This window comes from Panulirus ornatus, chromosome 20, assembly GCF_036320965.1.
Source record: "Panulirus ornatus isolate Po-2019 chromosome 20, ASM3632096v1, whole genome shotgun sequence".
In the NCBI taxonomy this organism is placed as follows: Eukaryota; Metazoa; Arthropoda; class Malacostraca; order Decapoda; family Palinuridae; genus Panulirus; species Panulirus ornatus.
The window spans coordinates 8,144,164-8,168,134 of NC_092243.1; the positions used below are offsets into that span (position 1 = coordinate 8,144,164).

At 44.1% G+C, this 23,971-nt stretch overlaps 1 long non-coding RNA gene across 1 annotated transcript in view; it reads right to left on the reverse strand.

Annotated features, from left to right (window-relative positions):
* The window catches only part of LOC139755897 (uncharacterized), a 754,411-nt gene extending 730,686 nt beyond the window's left edge, over positions 1-23,725 (reverse strand). Inside the window, exon 1 of the long non-coding RNA XR_011714201.1 lies at positions 23,593-23,725. This is a non-coding gene — a long non-coding RNA (uncharacterized lncRNA). The remainder of the gene's footprint in view (positions 1-23,592) is intronic.
* Positions 23,726-23,971: the final 246 nt, after the last annotated feature.

The following is a 23,971-nucleotide window of genomic DNA, read 5'->3' on the forward strand; positions in this document are numbered from 1 at the left end:
TTCTGATCCTCCTCAAGAGGTTTCTGATCCTCCTCAAGAGGTTTCTGATCCTCCCCCAGAGGTTTCTGATCCTCCCCAAGGGATTTCTGATCCCCTCCTCTGGGTCTCCAACACTCAGAGGTTCTCAACTCACAGGCTCGGGCCCTCTGAGGTTTAACTCCTGCGGGGGCAAACCAAGTGCCCATCATTGAGAACATTTTAGTCTTAAACATATTATGGGTTAAGTGATGCCGCGTTAGGTCTCAAAACCCTTGATAAAAACCAGTCCCTTCGTTATCTTTTTTTTTTTTTTTTACCTTTGTGGGGCGAGACACTAAAGAAGCGATCTTTAACTTCTGCTGGCGTTGGTAATACCACTGTCTGAGATGGTCGTAATGTACCACCCAGCTACAGCAGTTACAGGTCGCTTACCTCACAGTGACGCAAGCTATGTCGTACGTAAGGATTACGAAGAGGAAAGAGATGTACGAGATAGAATCCTCGAGCAGTGGCTAAGACGTCTGAACAATGCACAGAATATCAGGGTCTTATTGAATATATATATAGATAGACAGATAGATAGACAGATAGATAGATGGATATCAAGGCGCCAAATCCTCCTCTAGGTGACTCTATACCTCATGTAGTTCCCCATTGAAAACAATGTAACACCTTAACCAGGACGCTATGACCAGGTCGTAGAATCAGACAGAGCTTGACAGCATCACTCGGAAAAAAAAAATCTCCCGTCTCGTTCTCATCTCAAGAAGCCTTCTAAAGAACGATGTCCAACATCTCGTTAATCTTCGATTCAAGAACCAACGAGAAAGAACTTCTCATAGTAAACAGTGGACCAACGGCAAGATATAAAAGCAGCGACGACTTAATCCCTAACAGATGATCCACACGTAACAACGGGACGTCCATCTGATGACATTTATAGTAAGGCTGTATAAGAACATAAGAAGTGAGGAGGGCGTTGCAAGAGGAGGTCTATTTGGCCCATGCTAGGCAGGTCCTGAGTCTGTACATCTTAACCATCTGAACAAAGAAAGGAACGAGAATGAACGAATCAAATCTCAGATAAGCCAAATCAAGCCTTAATCTCACATTTTTCTCTGTAGGAAATCTAACAATATTCATTCGGGTTAAACACTTCGCCTGAAAAGACACGCAGCTATGAAATAAATAATTAGCGAATGACTTTCTAAATTACAGACCTGTCCAAAGACTTCTACAATACATGCAGGAATCACTCGTCAACACACAAATCAGAGCACTGGCTGAGTGAGCAACATGTGTGGCGCGTTAACACACATGGCGTGTTACCTGACCACACAAATAATATCTGCCAGTGAGCTATGACCACACAGATGGTGGATATCAATCAACCTGACCACGCATGAGTGTGTTCTTGGACTTAACAACCGCTAGTGAGTGGTACTGCCATTCCCCTCAACCTCTGTGGTCGAGAGTGCTGTCCGTCTTGGCACCACGGGGCGAGGGTGAGTTGACCAAACTGCCAACACATATGTAATGGGCTATTGACTGCCTTGGGGCAACATCCATAGCGATGGGTGTTGACTGAGTGACGAAGACGGACTTAGCAACACAATCTCTTCGTGCTGACTGACTTGGTAACACATGCGAGGAAAGGTACTGACTGAATGACCAACACAAGTTAGTGGGTATTGACTGACCCAGCAACCCATGTGAGAAATACTGGCTAACTGTTTACCACATGTGGCTATCGTGTTTTGACTGAATTTCAAGGACACGGGCTGAAGGGCACCGACTGACTGGACAGTAAATGGAATCAGGATTAAATGACTTTGAACACACATGGCGAGATTACCCGCTCATCTTTTGAAATATATGCCTCAATAGTGTTCACTAACTTATGTGCCCGCTGTTCAGTGGGGAGGAGGAGGGCTGACTGACTCAGCAATACGTGTAATAAGCATTAGCTACATTGCCGTACCTTACAGTGTGTATTTACTGATTTCTCGACTCAGTTCCAGAGGTCTAGTTAAGTAGTGCCCCGGCCAAAACGTATTCCTAAACCATCATGATAAAACTGTAATCATCCTCCAGTGTTTTACCGGTTGGCAGAGCCGGTTTCACAGAGTTGACTCTGGCTGTACCTCACTCCTCCTCCTCTTCATCCTACTCCTCTTCCTCCTACTCCTCTTCCTCCTACTCCTCTTCCTCCTCCTACTCCTCTTCCTCCTCCTACTCCTCTTCCTCCTCCTACTCCTCTTCCTCCTCCTACTCCTCTTCCTCCTCCTACTCCTCTTCCTCCTCCTACTCCTCCTTCTCACGTTGTGGTTAACATCCCCAATCTTCAGGTCACCAGGCATCAACTTTCATCTTCCTTCCTCGTGGTCATTTGCCTTCGTATACACTCTGTCCCCTCAGTGACAGCTTTCCAGCACACGTCTTCCCGGCACGCCATGTCCTTGACGAGTTCTCCTGTCATAACGGTACTGAGTTAATTCCTTCCTTCCTCTTCTTTACGTCAAATTTCTCCTTCGCTCTGATAGTCCGCCCGATTTCCCTACTGGCATCTTTCAGCACGCGTCCTCCATGCCACTGTGTCCAATCCAATTCTTTCGTCTTATTGTTATAAGTCAAATAAGACTCCTTATCCTTACTATTCACCTGCAGATCCACATTTCAGAGTTTTCAAACAGTGTCTTATCTTTTGCTTTCAAGGTTCACCGTTTGTCCGTACAATACATAAGTACGCTCAATGTTAAGCGCTTTACTTTCACTTTCATCAGCAGCAGGTCATGCCGTGTTATTGGCAGCCTTTTCTCATTACCGTGATAGTATATTACCCATACTGTCTCTCGTCTTAATTTCCTTTACAACAACAACTACTGCGCTTTAACGACAGTTCCTAAGTCCTAAATACCTGACGTGCTTCCCTCTTAGCTCGTACAGTAATGGCTCCTTTATTCTCTTCTTGCACATCTTACCATCACTCACTTTGGCCACGTTTTTACTGTCGCTCCGAAAACACTTGCAGACCAAACGGAAGTAATACAGTGGTCACAGGAGACAGAGGAGTATTCAGAATCTCCCAAATGATCAGGTCCAAGAACTCGGCTGTCAAAAGGGAGTTTAGATTTCCCTGCTACTGTCAATAGTGCAGCCTTGGGCTGCAGAAACCTTGAGAAAGGTCCAGGGTAACACTTCAAGACTCAAAGAAACTGGTTCTAGGGTAATTACATATATATATATATATATATATATATATATATATATATATATATATATATATATATATATATATATATATATCGCTTACATAAAACGAAAAATGATGTCACTGATAGGAATAGATAATACTGCAATAACCTAGAATTCCACCAATAAACTGAAATTATCCCAAAAACTCGTTGAAATTTCAATTAGGATAATCATCAAGTGTGAGGGATTACATCAGCAGATAACAACCGCTAAATGCTAAACTTCATCACCTACAACTGCTGTGTGGCGGGTGGGGACGGGTTTCCACGCCCGGCATCGCCCCAAAAACCACCGGAAATCGTTGACGAGAACGTAATAGCGGGAAAAAAATTATATATATATACACCACTTTGTTGATGGTTATATCCAGGTATGTGACAACCAGGTATACATATGTAGCCGCCGTTTTGGCCTTCCTGCCTCCCGGTGGGTGTGCTAGGAGTACAGACTGTGTTTGTATGTGCCCTACTTGAACTGATTCGCTGGGCAGGATCTTCGTACCCAAAAAGAGAACACTTGTGCTCCGTAGAATATCTATGAATATCACTCTCTATGATTATGATACGACAAGGTTAGGTCAGGAGCTTCTCCCACACTTACGAGAAGTCCCATCCTCACCTTCAGACAACCGCCGGTGCTACACATACAGATGATCGGACAATCACATCACAATACCATACGACACCACTCGTGCAACAGAGAAACATGCAGTGTTACATCACGTCAGTGAATTACACGTTGGTTCACACAAAACAAGAGTGTTCGCATCACCACAGACATCTACAGTCAACCATCTTTAACCCCCCCTAAAGCCATGAATCCACTCCTAAATGACAAACCACTTCCACTCACCATCACACATACAACACACACACACACACACACACACACACACACAAACACACATACATATTTGCTTCCCACACCACAAACATCAACACAAAGGCTAACAACAAACTAAACGCCCTAAGAATACTTGATTTCTCCAGGTTCTCTCATTTAAATTTACATGTACTTAAATCATCCTGTCTCTCCGCCTTCTTGCATGTCACTGCTTAACTTTTGTTCACATTTACTCTTAAGTTTCTCTTTATACACACACACACACACACACACATATATATATATCTATATATCCCTGGGGATAGGGGAGAAAGAATACTTCCCACGTATTCCCTGCGTGTCGTAGAAGGCGACTAAAAGGGAAGGGAGCGGGGGGCTGGAAATCCTCCCCTCTCTTTTTTTTTTTTTTTTTAATTTTCCAAAACAAGGAACAGAGAAGGGGGCCAGGTGAAGATATTCCCTCAAAGGCCCAGTCCTCTGTTCTTAACGCTACCTCGCTATCGCGGGAAATGGCGAATAGTATGAAAAAAAAAAAAAAAAAAAAATATATATATATATATATATATATATATATATATATATATATATATACCACTCACGTACCTATTGTGCTACCGGACTCCACCTGCCTGAGGTTACGTCGCGAGTCAAAAGTAACTCTTTGGAAGGCTGTACCATCATCAGTCGACGGAGCAGAGAACAGTCTCAGAAAAGAAGTTCTCCCTCCAAAGGAGTCCATCCTGTCCCTACTACTTAGGGCAGCGCAGCCTTGGGCTACAGGAACACTTGGGGAAAGAGGTTCTTTGGGAGCTCCAAGACCCCTTCCCAGAATGGGTTCTTGGGATCCTATCTTTATTTCCAGTTGGTATTTTTTGCTGTTGTTTCCATCATCTGTGGTGTTCCCACTTCTTCTGTAATGAGCTTCGTCGTCATTATCAAACTGGAGCTCCCAGTAGCAAGCCCGTTCGGAAAATCTGAGAGTGGTCGAGAACGAGTCACTTTCAGCCATTACGTCAATGCTTTTGCGATGATGCCCGTGGCATCTGCCGAGTCCAAACTGTTCGAACATTCGAATGGCACCGTTTTGGACATCAGCAAGGGAGGGGGTGTGATTTATTCTATTTTCCTCACAGTATCCTTGTGTCTCAAGGAAATCAGTGTTTTCCTGTTGTATCTCGTACAGTAAGGTCACCGTCAATCTATTCTCTCTCTCTCTCTCTCTCTCTCTCTCTCTCTCTCTCTCTCTCTCTCTCTCTCTCTCTCTCTCTCTAAAACCTCTTCATATTCTGCTCCTGAGACGCTGACGAACCCTTGCTGGAGGGAGAGAGAGAGAGAGAGAGAGAGAGAGAGAGAGAAAGGGGCGACGTCCGAGCATCTACATATGAATACAGCGTCGGACCCAGCTTCCCGCCCAAGCAGCAGCAGCAGCACTCCTCCTCCTCCTCCCCTCCAAGTCCCGCTTTATTAGGGTGGGCAGCCGACCGCTTCCCGCGGCTCGGGCCCCCGATGTGACCTGCATCTCTATTTGAAAGTCTTTTATAAAGCCTCGCGCACGGTATTGTTTTCATATATTAGTCATAACATTAGGGGACAAAGGGAGGCGTGCCGGATCGCCAATAAAGATCAGGTCCTACAAATGGTTAACCGAGACATCATCATCGACAAATGGCTAACGATATTCAGCCCAAGTCCAAGCTAAGAGCACCTGAGTTTTCGGAGTGCTTAAGGGTCGCTTTGGTGAGTATGGAGCACCTATGATTTGGCTGTACTGGTAACTGTTGCATGGCCTTCTCATCCACCGAGGGAAGGAGGTTTTGGCCCCTTGCTTCGTCAAGACAAAAACCCCCTTTTTTTTTTTTCCTAACTTGCCTATTCACCTCTCAAATCAGCAAACAATAGATACTAAAAGACATACGGCGGCGTCGGGGGGGCAAGAGCGGCAATAGTACACAAAACCATTATGTTCGAGAATGGCGCATCAAACATACGCATCTCCAGCTCCTCCGGCAGTATGCACCCTCATGACGCTTTTCCACTAACAAGCCTGACCTATATGGAATATTTTATGTGCGGCGGCTAACAATGGAGAAACAAAGGAGAGGTTCTCCTCGAGTTGCGACTCAAAGGCCGCTAATCGACAGCCATGATTCACGCTGGTGGAACCTGGAGATTTACACCCTCCAAGACTAGGATTGGCTACTGAATTTTATGGCGGGACTTCGACCGTACCGCCGAGCGTGGCTCACAATACGCTCAGAATTTACTGCTTTCCACGGCAGAAAAATGCTGATATCATGCTCAGAAATGTGCTTCTGAACGTTCGTGTTGTGTTTATGTACCTACAGCTTATGAATGCAAATAAAGCCATCTGTTGTATTAAGAATTAGTTTGATGTTTTCATGATCATATATATATATATATATATATATATATATATATATATATATATATATATATATATATATATATATATTGTACCTGCTTTTCCCATGTTAACAAAGCAGATTCAGAAATAAACAAAAAATGGCCTCATTTTCACATGCCCACTATCTGGCTATCCTGTATAACGTCACGAAACCACAGCCTGCCACTCAGAACAAAGTCTCATAGTCTAACCCGTCTTGACCACCTCATATACCTTGGTTCAGTCCATCATCATCACGTCGTCCCCCATATACCACCTCGATTCAATCTATTCTACCTCATGCATGCCTCTTCCCCTCCTGTATGTTCAAACCCCCTATACTCAAGAGCCTCCTTCAGTAAGTCTTTCCATCTCCTTGACCCCTCCCCTTCCCTGATCCTCTAAATCGCTCCCTCTTCCCTCATCCTCGTACCATGTTAATACACTCTGGTCAGCCATCTCAATCCGCCTGCGCTTACTGCCACGCCTCTCTCTCTTACGCTGTCGCTCCTTCAGCAATCAGTTCGCCCTTACACCACACACCGTCCACAGGAATATATCATAGCACTGTTATTATCAGGAATAATAATGATTATGATTACCAATCTTATCAATACAACCCTAAGATCCAAAGCCTAAGGTGCCTGAGGCTTCGAGGCTGCTCTCCACTCAAGAGAGAAGGTCCTCATTGAGTCTATTACTCCTTTTCATCAATAGGACGATGAGACGCCCTCGCAATATGACTTACCTCTCGCAATATGAACCCGAACCGACCACACACACACACACACACACACACACACACACACACACACACACACACTCACTCATCCCTCCTCCCAAAGAATGCATGATACATGGAGATCTGCTTCGAGTCACTAGTTTTATTCACCTCACCTTTCTTTTTCTGCTTCACGTGATCCTTCATCTCTCTCTCTCTCTCTCTCTCTCTCTCTCTCTCTCTCTCTCTCTCTCTCTCTCTCTCTCTCTCTCTCTCTCTCGACTACCCCCCCCCCCCCCACACACACACACATATGATAGATGCTCCACGTTTGACAACACCGTCTTTCCACCCCGGGTAACAAAACTCCCCAGTCCCTTCTCACCCTCGCATCTAACTGTCTTGCGTTCAGTCTATCTCGACGCTCAACACGACACACACATATGTGCCTGTGACGCAGCCACGACACTCGTCCCTCTTATTAAGAACCCGCACAACGACAGAACCGGGGCGTCAAAGAAGCCAGAACCAGGATTTTAGAAATGTTGGCCAAAAGGAAAAGAAAAAAAAGATTCTAATGGTTTCCCTTCTCCATCGCGACAGCTCGGCGACTTTTCTGAGCTTGGACATAACTGTGTTGTGCTGGCCGAGATAAAGAGATATCTGCCTGTCGTGTAAGCTCTGTAATGTCTGCCAGTCGTGTTGACTTAATAATGTCTATTTGTCGTGTTGGGGTAGATTAATTATATATATATATATATATATATATATATATATATATATATATATATATATATATATATATATATTTCTTTTCTTTTAAACTATTCGCTATTTCCCGCGTTAGCAAGGTAGCGTTAAGAACAGAGGACTGGGCCTCTGAGGGAATATCCTCACCTGGCTTCATTCTCTGTTCCTTCTTTTGGAAAATTAAAAAAAAAAAAAAACGAGAGGGGAGGATTTCCAGTCCCCCCGCTCCCTCCCCTTTTAGTCGCCTTCTACGACACCTAGGGAATACGTGGGAAGTATTCTTTCTCCCCTATCACCAGGGATAATATATATATATATATCATGGCAAAGAGTGATATCTATTTGTGTCGTGTTCAAGTGTTACCAATGTCTATCTGTGTCAAGTGTTACCAAAAACTATATCTATGACCGACGTCTCATTTCCGTAAGGCTCACACAGAACCAAATTCGAACACTACAGACATCTTGTATACGTCCATTAACCTCAAACAACAACTTTAGATAAACTCTGAGGGAAAAAAAAAATAGAAATCGGGAACCCCTCAACAAACACATCAACTTGCATTAGTGCCAATGATAATTCCAGCCAATATCAAGTGGGAGATTATACTAAGTCATTGTTTACTGATCTACCTTGGGCCTATTATTCGATATCAAAAGATACTTGGAGGGGCCAGTGGGTTGGTAACACCAGCGCCATTATCAGCGGGTACCTTCAACAAAAACGCAGAAACAAAAGAAAGTTTACAACGCCACCATCACCCCCTGGTAATAACCTCTTATTATTTATGGCCAATGAAAGTGTGGATTTCATTGTGGGTATCGGCGATCAATCCCCCCCTTTGCTCCCTCCCTCCTTGATCATTAAGGTCGACGAGCCAGCTATGAATGAGCATTGTCACCGTCTATTAGAGAGAGAGAGAGAGAGAGAGAGAGAGAGGACCTGACCTGCCTGGGGTGAATGGTATCGGCTCATCGTTCCCATCCAGCGTATGCGCATGAAAGACTCGTTCGTTCTTATCCGGCACATGCCTCTAAGAAGGATACTCTCCCCGCGGCTCAAATTCAATTATCTAAATCACGATAAGGATTTTGCTATTACGGCTTTAGAATTCTAGATGATGGGTCGTCGCGTTTGTAACCGTGTTATATTCAGAATCTGTCGCTCCTACTGTATTTCACAACTTCAGCATTAAAAGAATTACGCCATTGTATAATAAAATATAATTGTACTTTACTTTTTGTCTTTTAATTTACCAACTCTAAATAAGGTAAATTTGAAACTTCAAACAACTTTTTTACCACACACAAACTACGCACTCCACGAGCAGTGGTGTTAAGGCGATTTTCAGCAGTTTCCGAAGAGAGGTATTTGTAAAGTTAAAGAAATACGTGAAGGCATTCCCAGTGACCCATCAAATCATCTTAACCTTGGTGACATATATTAAGTTATATCAGAAAACGAGTCTTTGGAATACTCCCCTAAGACTATAAAAATGAGATCCTGAAGAATTTCCAATTAAGATATTGAACTTTTACGTTCCCTTAATCAAAACAAGTGTTCAAACGCCTTTTTTCTTGTACCTTCTAACTTTTGTTTACGAACTTGGAATTGCCTCAAATGTTTTGATTCTACAAACGTCAAACAAGGGAGATCCCACTCTATCACACCATTTGCAGTAGCGTTCCCTATCATCATCGAAGACACAATGTTCACGAATGACTTGGTAAGCAATGGCTCAAGCTGACTATATATATATCTAATGTGACAGCGTAATGAGTCCAATGGAACCCGAAAAGAGTCTGGCAATGCTCTTTTTTAAGAAATGCTCTGGCGATCAGTCACGATTTCCAGATGCCTCAAGACTCCGCCACTGAGAGAATATTGTCAACGGCGATGTATTATGAATGCAAGAAATAGATCTCGACCAAACGCTGACACAACCAGTGAATTTACGATGCAGAAGGAATTTCTTTCACGACGCTACTCGTAACTCATGGCAACCCCGAAACCAAACTAATAGGCCAAAAAATATGAATATCATGAGATAGTCTGTGGCTGAAGCGCAAGATTACAGTTTTAATCAACTTGAGTAAGTTTTCATGTGAATCTACGACTTGCCATCTTTTGTGCTCGTGTTTTGTTTGTCTGATTTGGTGCTACGAAAAAGAGGCGAGTAGCAACTTTAACAGTTGGAAAACACGAGTCTTGTAAACAAAAACTTCTGAAAAACTACTTTTTTAAGTTGGCATAGTCTGGTTTGGTTAAGGTCTGGGTTTGCTATTGTTAGAATGCCAAATGGCGTAATATACACTGCAGTTTTAAACCGGTTGCTGATCTGTGGGGATAGAGTAGCTAAACCTTTGAACAACCGGGCGAAATACTAGTTTATATCTAAACAACCGGCTGCATAAGAACATCCTTCGCACTCTTACAGTCTTTCCTGGCCCTGTTTGTCGTATATGGTAACACACTGTAAATAAAATCCCTAAACAAATGTCTAAACAAAGCCTAGTTGGAACACACCGGTAAAAATACTAATTTCATATAAAAGACTTTACAAACTACCCATTATAACAGTGCGTCCACCTGTAGACGTGGCTTGTTGTGACCATTCTCAGATCTGTCGCCGTTTTTCACAAATCTGCGTCACTTTTGCTACCCATCGAACAATACGAAATAATTCGTCTTGATCCCGTTCGCATCCCGGATCTTTTAGTGAAGTTAAGAACTATACTCTTGAACTCAAACTTTCGATTAAACAAATTATAATATAGTTCAGGATGATTACTGATATATCTACAATCCTGTACTATTATATATCTTACAAAATACTGCCATCTAAACATATCATATCAATCTCTATAATCGCAAACACATCTCATTTGTTTTGTTTACGTACACGCCATGCGAGTGCTCCCATCTCGACAGATAAAATTTCAACATGGTCTTCGGACCATTCACTGTGGACTCCCCAAGCCCAAGGAATGCCTTACTGAATGAATATATAGATCCTATCGTTGTTTGTCGGCCATAGGAGATCCTATGTACGCAACGAAGCCGCGCAAGAGGAAGACGTACAGTACACTGACGCAGAGGCGCTCAGACAAAAGTGTCTCTTAATTCTGTTACGCTACGTTTGTATGATATACTTACTGTTTTCTGCTCGCGCCAACCACAATCGCACCGAGATACACTTCGCAACACAGTCTGGCTTTTCTACACTGTCTACCGGGCACGAGTAAAGATGAGATAAACACAGCTTTCTCCTAACCGACACCACCATATTGCTATCACGTTGACTGTCGACAGCGAGACAACTGAACTTATCTTTTTCGTGTCTGTGATGACACACGATAAGGAATGAGGAAAATCGATGCAAGAAATTGACGCAGGAAGAGATGTTACAGTGTAGATGCCTTAAATTAGTCTATTCACGTCATTTATTTAACCATAAATTCAAGGAAGACGCTAAGAAGCATGTGGTTATCGCGTTGCTGGAACACCTCCTCTCCAAGGAGGATCATAGTCAGGCTGAAAACTTGAAATTCGATAACCTGCTTGATTCATGCTATGGGTCAGTGTTGTTGATAGTTCGCGACAGACATTTTGGTGATTAAGATGGATAGCAGAGTTAGATGTTAAAGATAATGTTGCATGCAATAGATTATCAATCGAGAAGAGTTGATGATGGAACACATATTAGGCCAGACTACCTGAGAAAAAATGTTTCTTTGTTAAAACTCGTGTAGTTTGCTGAGGTAGTTCAACCTCTGAATACAATAGGGCACTGGACAAGTTCATTGACGTGTGTTAACACTGACTTATGTTAACGAATGAACATAAAGAACCGACTGGAATGAAATCCATAGATAAAATAGATATGATAAAGGCTTAGCATGGACTGAAATATTGTTGCAGGGAACCGGAATGAAACACAGAGTGAAGTGTTGCATGGAAGGACATGGGGAATGGGGTAGGAGGTTGAGCGACCACATTTCCTAACTACGCATTCCGAGTTCATTAGCAAAGGCATAATTGCCCCTGATACGTAGCTATTTGGAGACTAGAGTGTCCATGGGGTATTTTTTCGTGTGTTCCTCTCTATATGCAGGTAAGCGTATGTTGTAAATAAGTGAGGGTAGATGAATAAGACGTTATTCACCTACCCATTTCCCCGAAAGTGTTGTGTCATCCTTAACCACAGAGTATGTTCGCACGTCACTGTGAAAATCTGATGTTCTCTGTCGTTTTACATCAGAGGATGAGACAGCTTCATAATCAGTAATATACAACATTCTAAGGGATACACTTCCTTATTAGCAATCGCCATATGATCACGTCGGTTTCAGATATTCTTCTCATCCTGTAGTATTTTATTCAATTATTTATGAGTACCCCAGTCTCTTTGAAAGAGCCTTAGGGTTATGCAGGACCTTTTTGCACAACTTTTAGCGGCTGGGAATCTTACATTCCTTTAGACCGAGAGGTTCTTTGATGAGACAGTACGTCCAGTGATATAGCCTAGCCAAAGAAATTTATCACTCACGTTGTAACTATACGAACCAGAGATACTTCAGTGATGCTTAGATTTTATGCTTATCTATTTAAAGCCAATTTTACGGGACTTACGAATCACGATCGTCCTTGCGAAAATCTTTCATGAAGACCATTCCAGTACCTGCCTACACACATACATACCTACGAGCACCTACAATAATATTCTGTCACTAGGCCAAGCTGGCCAGTGCCTCCAACTCACTTCTGGAAAGTCTAGAGCAAGAATTAAAATTCGTATGAGTTACGTGCTGTAATTTCATACATGAGATGGAATGTTTTTTTTTTTTTTTTATATGGACCGAATGCCAGCATCAATGTGTGCGTAAGGCAAAAAGAAAAGACAGTAACCTAAGCCAGGGAGGGGGGAACTTGACAGCCACCGCTGGTTTGCTGCCCTGCCATTAGCTAACCCTCCACGATGCCCAGGTGTTAGCACCTCCCCGCTCGTTGGTTGCCTCCCTAACGAGAATCCCTAGTCCATACCGTCTTAACTAGAATCCCTAGTCCACACCTTCTTGACTAGAATCCCTAGTTCAGACCTTCCTAACTAGAATCCCTAGTCCAGACCTTCCTAACTAGAATCCCTAGTCCAGACCTTCCTAACTAGAATCCCTAGTTCAGACCTTCCTGACTAGAATCCCTAATCCAGACCTTCCCTAACTAGAATCTCTAGTTCAGATCTTCCTAACTAGAATCTCTAGTTCAAGACGCCCTAACTAGAATCCCTACGCAAGTTTTTGCCGAAAGAGAATCACAGGTCGGAGCAGATGTTCCACAAACAACAGTAGTTCCAACCAGGAGAGCAAATGAGAATACTTGGAGCGTTGCAGCTTTACGACACAGGTCATCTTGGATGTCCCATCATATGTTTCCAATTTCCAGACACATATTTCTCACGAAGGTCGTCTGGGATATCCCGAATGTACAAGATAGCAACGACTATGGGCATCTCAGTTCCACACAAGCGAGTGTAGTGACTCCATTGGGTCTAAGTAAACAGTCCCCCACGAATGTGAGGAAACTATCGCCACTTTAACTAGTGGTTGATGACTCCCACTGAAGTTACGAAGAGAGATTCTCCCGAAAGATAAAAACTGCTCCCTTGTTTTATGTTTTGTAAAGTGAAAAAATGAAACTTGCTTATTACACCTATTCAAGTTTTACAGTCCAAAACATTCGCGATACACGGCGACAAAAACATTCGCTATGCAAGATGATAAAGGTTGGATATGCCATGGCAACGAGGCTACGACAACTGCAAGGGTGTCAGTGGCATTTTTCCACAAGATGATCTTTCCCCAACACACACACACACACATGCTTGGAACATTATTCCTACATTAAACCTCCCCTCCACAGGAGCCTCTCTCTCTCTCTCTCTCTCTCTCTCTCTCTCTCTCTCTCTCTCTCTCTCTCTCTCTCTCTCTCTCTGTCTCCCCTGTAGGGTTCGTAACCCCCAAAGGCTCAGTTCATCAAGAGGAGCGCCTCTGTGTCTGCACCAGCTGTTGAGGTGGTGAGTGCTGGCCCCGGGAGGCCTCGCTCGCATCCTGTGGTCAGCGACGTGGCTTATACAGCGAACACGTCCGTGGAACATTATCAAAACGCACCGCAGTTGTTGGAATACGTCCGTGGAATATATCAGAAAAGGACCGTAATTGTTGGAATAATCGAGCAAATGAGGCAAAACGTCCGGGACAAAGGGAGAGAAGCGGGCGGTGCGGATGAGCGCAGCGGGGACCCCTACCTGGAGGTGCTCACTGCTCTCCCGTGGCCGACTGACCGCAGGGAGAGAGAGAGAGAGAGAGAGAGAGAGAGAGAGAGAGAGAGAGAGAGAGAGAGAGAAGCGATGGACAAGATGATCAGGAACAGGACAGAGTAAATGAAGGAAGAGGAAGAAAGAAGGGTGGGGAGCTGGAAATGGAATGGGACCTTGCAAGGGGACGAAATAAAACAGGCGCACCATCAAAAACAAAATAATCTTTGGTGATTATTATGGGAGAATACGGAGCTAAACATACGAGTAAAGGAAACACACCCACTACTTTGATGTCGGTCTGGCTCGATGTCTGTGGTGGTGATGACCGTCATAATGATGATAACGACTGAAAAGAGTCGTGAAGGAAATGATAATGATGCTGAGGGTGATAAAATGGTGCTCATGATGATAAAGACAGTGATAACAGACCCATGTCGATGGTGATGTGAAATGATAATGGGTGTCGAAGCCACTGATAGTGAAAGTGATGGTAATGGTGATAGTAATGAGAACGCTAATAACAGAGTAGATAATGGGACTGAGAAGGAGGTAGATAAGAGACTTTTAATGCCAGTGACTCACAGGTCGACTGAGAAGGAAGTGGATGTGAAACGTTTTAATGACAGTGACTCATAGGGTTTACGTTTTGGACAGTGAGGAAGGAGAGTGAAAGAGATACAAGAAAGAAGTGAGAAGAGAGAGTAAAAAGTTGAATAACAGAAGGGAAATGAATAGTGAGAGGTTGAAGGAGATCTTGGGAGAAGGGAAGACTGTCGAACGTGAAAGGGAAATGAAGCGAAATGTCAAGGCAGTGAGAGAGGACTATGACCTCAGGCCCTACTGGTGGGAGAGGCTCACCCACGTCTCTATTGTAGTGCTATATGGATGTGGAGTCCCCCCATTACGCGACTATCAACATCTACGTCGTGCCGTCCACTTGTACGTACAGTCTATAGTGTATAATGCACTTGATGCTACAGTTTACAATGATCTCATGCATGTAGTGTACAGGGTGTCTTCATATTGGTATATTCTACCATCATACTTATATTATACAGGGAGTCTATACATTCTACAGTGTCATGCATATATTGTACAAGGAGTCTTTATACTGTTATATTCAACGATGGCATACTTATGTTGTACAGAGGGTCATCGACACGCTGGCAAAACTTACTGTCTATCATACATTACTTTTACATAATGTTCACAAGCTGCTATCGTCCTTACACTGTCGTCCACAAGCTGCTATCGTCCCTAAATTGTCGTCCACAAGCTGCTATCGTCTCTAAATTGTCGTCCACAAGTTGCTGCCGTCTCTAAATTGTCGTCCACAAGCTGCTATCGTCCCTAAATTATCGTCCACAAGGTGCTATCGTCCCTATATTGTCGTCCACAAGCTGCTATCGTCCCTAAATTATCGTCCACAAGTTGCTGCCGTCTCTAAATTGTCGTCCACATGTTCCTACTGCGTCATGCGAATAATTCCAGAGACTCTAATGTATCGTCCACATATTGGGTCAGCATCTTATGTGTCCTCCTCATATTCCTATATTCTCTAAAATGTCTTCTGCATGTTGCAAGATCCTTCAGAATGTCAGCCTCACGTAGGGGCCCGGATCCTTTAGGACATTACTTTACATGTCCTTATTGGCATTGAATAGCGACTTAGAATCTTTACATTTTGCCTTTGTGAGCCGGCTCAGGCTTCGTCTATCTATAGCGCATCATTTTCCTTTTGGCAAGGGAAATATGCTGTTGATTATGGCTCGATTAGATACATGATACTTAATCTCGGTCATTAAATTTGACTTACGGTTAGTCGTATAAATTTGGTTGCCGAACATTTTCGCTCTGAACTCCTGAATATATTGTACGCACGATATGCAGCAGGAAAGCCTTGGAGATGAGGGAGGGAGAGAGAGAGAGAGAGAGAGAGAGAGAGAGAGAGAGAGAGAGAGAGAGAATTAACCTCCCAAGTCTTAGCCAAGATCAGCGAGCTTCAACGACCTCAGAAGATGTATCCATTTCCTCGACATTTTCCTCTCACTCCAACGATTCTTTTCCATACTCAACGACGCTGAGTCCTGTAACCCTCTAACCCACAGACTAACTTCACATCGTTGCTCTGTCCAATATCTAGCCATGCCGTTGGCAACAGCATCAAAACCTACGAAATAGTGATTAGCTCCTCTGTCGCATCCAACGCCTCCTCCACCCAACAACGAGATAGAGAGCAAGTTTACAGAACCTCTTTTTACCCCACAGGCAACTAAATACATCTGCTGCAGGACCGTGTGTGGGGAGATGATGCCCTCGGACACCATGGCGGGGTGTGTGGCAGGAGGTGGGAGGCTGCAGAAGGAGGTGGAGAGGGAGGTGGGGGGTAACATGATGCTCATCATCCCTCCACCAGGTAATGAGGCGAAGGGATTGTAACTTAATTATCCAGACGATGGTGTGTGGGCGTCGCTCACCTGTGTGTACCTCTGCCGAGGAGGAACTTGCCTGCAGGGACGGCCACTGGACGTTGAATAAAGAAGTTTCTTGCAGAGAGAGGACTCCCTACAATTTTCCACTACAGTCACACACTCTCTTCTGTCATCGTCTTCCTCTTCCTCCCCTTCTTCCTCTTCCCCTTCTTCCTCTTCTTCCTCTTCCTCCTCCTCCTCTTCTTCCTCTTCTTCCTCTTCCTCTTCTTCCTCTTCCTCTTCTTCTTCCTCCTCTTCCTCTTCTTCTTCCTCCTCTTCCTCTTCTTCCCCTTCTTCTTCTTCCTCTTCTTCCCCTTCTTCTTCTTCCTCTTCTTCACTTATACTGACTGTCATGCCAAGGGGAAACAACATGGCAGCACAGCAAACTTTTTACCCACTCACTGGGTAGGTCAGAACCAGTTGATCCTTCATCTGAACAGTATTTCTATGACTATTCGTTTAGAACAACTTATGAGAACGTAACCTTAAATAAACTTGATTAATTTACAACACACGGGCAGATATTGTCATGCTGTGACCGTCTCTGCAGGCAAGTTCTTCATCAGGAGCGGTACACTGGTTAATGATGTTCACACATCATCAACCTGGATAATTACATCACAATCCCTTCGCCTCAATATCTGGTGGAGAGATAATGACCCTCCTTGTTACCCTCTTTCAGCAGCCTTACACCTCCTTATATAGGGGATGGAGTAGGGGCATTACCCTACATATATAGGGGTGGAGTGGGGACATCGCCCTGCATATTTAGGGGTGGAGTAGGGACATTACTCTGCATATGTAGGGGTTGGAGTGGGGACATCACCCTACATATATGGTCTTGCACAAGGGGAACTTAGCTATCTGTAGAAGAAGTGTGGTGTGGCGGTGGATGCGACAACACAACTAATTTCTGTTTCGTAGGGCTACTGTTTTCTTGGTGCTGTTGCCCAGGATATGACTAGACATTTGGCAGAACGAAGAGACAAAGGTCGCTCAAGCGGTGCAGGACACAACGCCCGTATGAAAAAGATTTACCTGGACTAAGGAAGTTTCAGAAAGTTGTCGAGGACGGTCATTTAAGTCTGTTGAAGCCTGGTGATAGCTGAACTTAAAGTAGATGCCTCTCATCTCCGTAGAGGATCCACAACTCAACAATGTGGAGGTCCCTAAACACAGCTGACCAAGGAAAGACGTAAGTTGCTCTCTCTCTCTCTCTCTCTCTCTCTCTCTCTCTCTCTCTCTCTCTCTCTCTCTCTCTCTCCCTGCGGTCAGTCAGCCACGGGAGAGCAGTGAGCACCTCCAGGTAGGGGTCCCCGCTGCGCTCATCCGCACCGCCCGCTTCTCTCCCTTTGTCCCGGACGTTTTGCCTCATTTGCTCGATTATTCCAACAATTACGGTCCTTTTCTGATATATTCCACGGACGTATTCCAACAACTGCGGTGCGTTTTGATAATGTTCCACGGACGTGTTCGCTGTATAAGCCACGTCGCTGACCACAGGATGCGAACGAGGCCTCCCGGGGCCAGCACTCACCACTTCAACAGCTGGTGCAGACACAGAGGCGCTCCTCTTGATGAACTGAGCCTTTGGGGGTTACGAACCCTACAGGGGAGAGAGAGAGAGAGAGAGAGAGAGAGAGAGAGAGAGAGAGAGAGAGAGAGAGAATCTCGCAGCTCCTTATAAGCTCTTGTGAAGGGAAGGTGATCCCACTTACCATCCTTCGGGAGTGATGATCCACGCTTGAGAGGCAGAGAAAGACCAGAGCTTATCATTTCCTGGCGAAATGAAGCTCTGTCACTTGTCATAGCTCGAAAGATATATATTTGTTGTTCGTCATATCCCAATAGGGTTATAGATATGACTCGTGTATACAATTTTTCACAGGTTTTTGCTTCGCTTTTACAGTTACGTCAAGGGCAGTTTTACTCTCTCAAGAGAATCCTTTCTCCACCTATATGAACGAATCAACAACCACTCGTTATCATGGTGATAGCTCTCTCTCTCTCTCTCTCTCTCTCTCACCTTCGCTGGGAAACGACACAGTTTGAGTTTCGAACGCCTTAATAAAACCTTCTGGAGAGACTAAACTCCCTCACGTGGGGTTAGATTCCCCACTTATCTTTCTTTTACTTTCACATCTGTGGCCGTCTGGACACTGTTTCTGGTACTCTTGGAAAGTTCCATATGCCCTGGTAATTAGGATTACACGAAAAAACTACTTTACGAACACCTTTGTTCCTCTGAATCTTCACAGATCCTTATTCACGTAATCATGAAAACTATGGAGCTAATGATGCCAAATACAATCAATTATTTTATGAGAAGAATAAGTAATCGATATGAAAAATAAAGACAACATGGACTTTCTTCAAGGCTGCTGACCTACATGTGTCGCCTTCGCTGCTTCGAGGGACCATTTCATGAGTAATCAAACTCAAAGATAAGATAAAATACATTCCCGCCTAAAGTCTTAGCAAGATACGATAATCACCGTCGTCAAACAGGGAGGATCGTGTCTTAAACGCAAGCGTAATCTAAACCAGCAAGCTCTTGGTGAGGTTGATCAATCCTGCATTGCACACGAGGCGACCCACAGCTCTACCAGACGTCCTTTCAACCTCACACTGTCCAGTCAAATATAGAGTGTAGTTGTTAGGTCCTTGTTTGTCTTTAAAGGCTCCTCGGAGTGAAGCGATCTTGCGTTTTAACATCTTTGTCCAAACCTTACGTGAAGGATATCAGCTGGTAAGAAGCGAGAAAGCGAACAGGTGAAGCAGCCAGGCTTTAAGGAGGGAGGGTGGGGTGGAAGCCCTCCCACCTGCCGCTACTTAAGGTAAGACCTTATCTAATTGGAGCACCTGGGAGACAGGGGCGTAACCGGGCGTCTGGTTCCCGCAGCACTTATGCCGCTGTGGCGCGCGGACCGCTCAATTAACAATGGCTATCAGAAGACGTGTAATAAGCAATATCTTCAAAGGAGCCGCTATTAGAGAACAATGACCAGCCCCCACGGGAGAGAGGGGGGGTAAAGAAAGAGTTAATGGGAGATCATAAGTTATAAAGTGAGGGCGTAGAGTTCATAAGTACCCAGGGATAAAGACCAAGTAGTCTCCCTCTCTGTGTGTGTGTGTCTCTCTCTCTTTACTTCCCTTTGGAAGATATAGAGAGGTTAAACTCGTCTATGGCAGGTAGGCATCAACCTCCGGACTGTTCACGTACGCAGGTGTGGTGACTACGACGTGTGGACTCTGAAGGAGAGGAGAGTCTGGCGAGGTGCTAGCAGCGTCCCTGCCACAGCCAGGTCCCCCCCAGCAGGAGGAGTTGTTGAGGCAGCGGCAGAAGGAAGAAGAGGAGGAGTGTGGGGGGGAGGAAGAACAGGTGGAACACCAGGGGAAAAAAGCGATCCTGGGAGAGGGGACGTCAGTGTGAGGGACGAGCCCAACATCCGTTCTCTTTGTAATTACCAATAACTATTACGTAGGGTGACTACCGAATTTCATATTTCATTCCTCTCAGGCGGACGAGGGCGGCGTGGACAGTGGCCGACCGGTTACACCCCCCGACACTGCACTACACTGCACTGCACTACACTGCACTACACTACACTGCACTATACTGCACTACACTACACTGCACTACACTACACTGCACTACACTACACTGCACTACACATCCTTCAGGGTGTATTGCTAGAACTACTTGCTCCGATGAGGAACGTTAGGGAACAGCTGTCATCAGAAGTCAGTTTTCTGTGTGATTCTGCAACAGATGCGATTTAGGAAGCGAGTGAATCTTGCCAGTCAAAGAACTTTGAATTAAGACATCATTTCATGCGCGAGCACACACACACACACACACACACACACACACACACCGACGTAATCATCACATTCCCTCCTCTTTACTCTCAAGTGTTTCATAGTTATCTTCACAGGAGGTTATATCCTTTTCTCACCAGATCCAGAATGGATGACTGTTTGGTTCACGGGGGTTGGTCGTTGGCGGGTGTGTTTGGCTCACTGGAAACTCGTACATAACGATCGGAAATCCTCCCACGCCATATGAATTTCATAATGACACATCGAACTCTGAAATAGTGACTGGAAATTTCAAATATAACTGGTTTCTGAGCAGTGCGCAGTATCATGGAGATATCACAGCGACGACACATGTGTTAACTTCAAACATTTTTGACCGAGAAAATGATTGAGGGTTAAAAGATCGACGTATTGTTGACAATGTATAAAACTACTTGAGTCAGGAGAGAAAAAAAATTGGAGTCACGCATTTTACCGTCTCAGGAAATTCTCCGAACTCCCGTGTAAGTTTGCAAGGTGATAATCATCTGTAAAGAGATCAAGCTGTGAAGATCAGAGGGAAAAAAAATAAGAAAATAGTGAAGCAGTTTTACAAGTTATCAGTACAGTAAAACAAGTAAATAAAGAGAGGAATATAGAAAGAGACGGTGGGTTTTAGTAAAAGAAAGAATGTAAATAAAAAGAGGAATATATAAAGAGACGGTGGGTTTTAGTAAAGGAAAGAATGTAAATAAAGAGAGGCATATAGAGATAGGTTTTAGTAAAGCGAGGAATTTAAATAAAGACAAGAATGTAGAGATTGGTTTTAAACCGAAGAATGACTTTTTTTACAATCTTTATTAACCCCAAAAGTTATCCCAGCTCTGAAACGTATGTTTGTCAATAAACCTAAAGAATAACTTTCTTATTTCTCGTGGATCTGCTTCAGCAGGAGCAGTGAGAACTTGTATCAACATTCAGGCAACATATTTCGCGTCATCAGTCAACAGACACTTGCTTGCCCTAAATTCTGGGGAGAATCTTACACACGAGCGCAGCAGTGAACACATCCTCTTCATCCAAAGTGTGGGACAAAATGAGCAGCCTCACCGAACACAATGAACCTATTCTACGCTTATTCTGACAAGGTGCACAGCCTTGTTCGAGCCTATAGAAGAGTAGCTGACGAATCCCTAACTTTTAACCCGGTCCTTCAGTTTTCTAACAGGATACACTTCTAGGTACTAGCGCGCCGACGGAGTCTGGCTCCACAGTGCTAGGTTGTACGTACGAGCGTTCGCGGATACCAGCGTCGCTACCGCGAGGTCACGGGCCTTCGCTAAAACGCCATTATTAAACACTTCGCCAAACCTGTCTGCAGTAGAGTTCTCACGGTGGTGGTGCGCACCTGTCGAGCGTCCCTCCCCCTTCTGCGCTGACGATAGGCCTACTGGAGACGCCAAGCCATTAATATCAAGGCGGTCAAGAGTTTAGGGGTCGTAATTTGATTCGTTTAATGGAATCTGGGACGACATTTTTCATCGTTAGTGTTGGAGAATGTAATGGCTTGTGTTATCTCCAGTACTGTAGTAATGCGGGTAGTTCAACCAATTAGACGTCTACAATGGTAACTTGGTCTGGGCTGACTCATCCCACACTGTGCGTTAACGATGCAACGAGCTCGTTCAGTGGTGCTGGGTAACGACACTGCAAATTGTACATAGCGACACTTTAATACCATCGAGGTTCGTAGATCTGTTCGGTACAGCACAAGTGTTCTTACACAATACAGATGACAGTACAACATCACACCTTAACCATTAGTATCACACTACCACAGAGCACAACACAACACGAAAAGACTGAATAGGTACTGGCGGACTATAAAGGCATTCAAAATTCTTTTCCGTGGCACAGATTCCAATTCTTTTTAACGTTAATTTTTTTTGGGAGGGAGGAGGAAATGCTTTGTTTTAACGTTTTAGCCAAAAAAAAAGAAAGATATTTTCTTCCCGATTATACCCAACTAAACCCAATCGAACAGCTAACTTAGTCTGACATAAAATAACCCAACTAAACCAACGTAATCTCTAACATTTTATTTAATGTAACTGAACTAACTTTATTTCAGTCTAACCTAATTACTCAAACCAACTCACCCAGGCGAACGAATCATTCTCGTCACTTGCTCGCTGCTCCCTGGCCATCTATTGAGGGAGGGTGTAACTACAGGCTCCCTCACTGAACCCTCATGTGATGGTAGGCTATGATTCGGGATGGTACCGTTTCCTCAAGACTACGTGGTACTGCAGGTTGAATCAGCTTAAAAGAGAAAGTGCTTCAACAAAAGAAAGACTCAGATGTCTGTTCTTTCATTGGCGTTTATTACAGTCCATGACACAACAGGTAGTACAACATGACTTCAGTTCGACAACACTGAAGCTACAACGCAATTAACAGGGCAACACAACTGACTCTGCAACAACACCGATAGGACAACACAACCGACAGTACAACAACACTCATAGTACAACACCCAGTACAACACTGATAGTACAATACTGATGGTACAACACTGACAGCACAACAGTAGATGGTACAACACAGACAGCACAATACAACAGTAGAACAACAATGACTGTGCAACGCAAATAACAGTTGAACGCAACACAACTCACAGTATACACACAACACAATGGACAACACAACAAAACTAGCAGTACAACACAACTAACCACGATTTTTCACCTTAAGGTTAACGCGCGAATAACATCGTCGCTGGTATGGTAACGAGCGTCCAGTGTTTACACCGATGTATTCTAAGTCGTCACCACTTCCATATGTAACTAAATTCACATCCGAAATAACCAGTTCATCAGATGGCAAATGTCTATGTTTCAGAGTCTGACACACTACCGAAAAGTAGCAATACTCTATCAACCATACGTATGAATATTAAGTGATAGTCAAAGAGACCTTCACGTGACGACAACAGTACAGGGCTAATTCCATGCTTAATATAGCAATACACATATTGGATACATTTCTCACCTAGAGAAGTAGAGTCTACTGCGGCGAAGGCCTCTGAAACGTCTCGTCGACACAGTCTAATCGAAACACTGCTTACGAAGTACACAGGAAGACACGGGGACTTAGTAGTGAGTGGGACGTGGGTCACTTGGCCAGTGGCTGTGGTGCGGTGGTTTGGTGACAGAGTGGCGCCACTACAAAGACGTTTATAGTCAGACTGGAAACTTTTGGTGTTATTTACCATCCTGTTCCTAATACCGTGGGGGGGGGGGGGAATGTTGATCGTTTTCAAAGGAAATTTTAGACGCGAACCATTAGTCACGAATATTCAAAACAGTGTTGTGTACATTTCATTATTATTCGAACTATGTTAATGGTGGTACGCAGACAGAAGACCAAG